Genomic DNA, 386 nt, shown 5'->3' with positions numbered 1-386 from the left:
TATATATCTGTGGATTTCAGGTTCACTTACTGGATCGAATAATGAAACTGGGGAGTGAGCAAATTTCCTTTCTAAGCTTTATCTAGATAATTTTGGCGAGACTAGGAAGGCACAGAAACATATTGGTTTCACATACTCGACTCCCTCCATATAATCTCAGTAGATATCAAAGGTACACTGTATTGTAACAAGTGCAATAGGTCTCAAATTTGTAGTGTCACCATATAACGATGGCTAGTGTGCGTTGCTTCCATATTCTTAGAGGAATCTCAGTCATTTATATTTGTCTTTACTTCTTAAGCTCTTGTCTTTGTGTTCATTGGGATTTGTAGATGTGTAATTATATATAGAATTCTAAAGGACCTGTACAAGTGATTGAACCTTTT

This window comes from Penaeus monodon, chromosome 27 (genome assembly GCF_015228065.2).
Source record: "Penaeus monodon isolate SGIC_2016 chromosome 27, NSTDA_Pmon_1, whole genome shotgun sequence".
NCBI classification, from domain to species: domain Eukaryota; kingdom Metazoa; phylum Arthropoda; class Malacostraca; order Decapoda; family Penaeidae; genus Penaeus; species Penaeus monodon.
The sequence above is the reverse complement of the archived record's forward strand: the minus strand, read 5'-3'. Positions refer to the sequence as shown.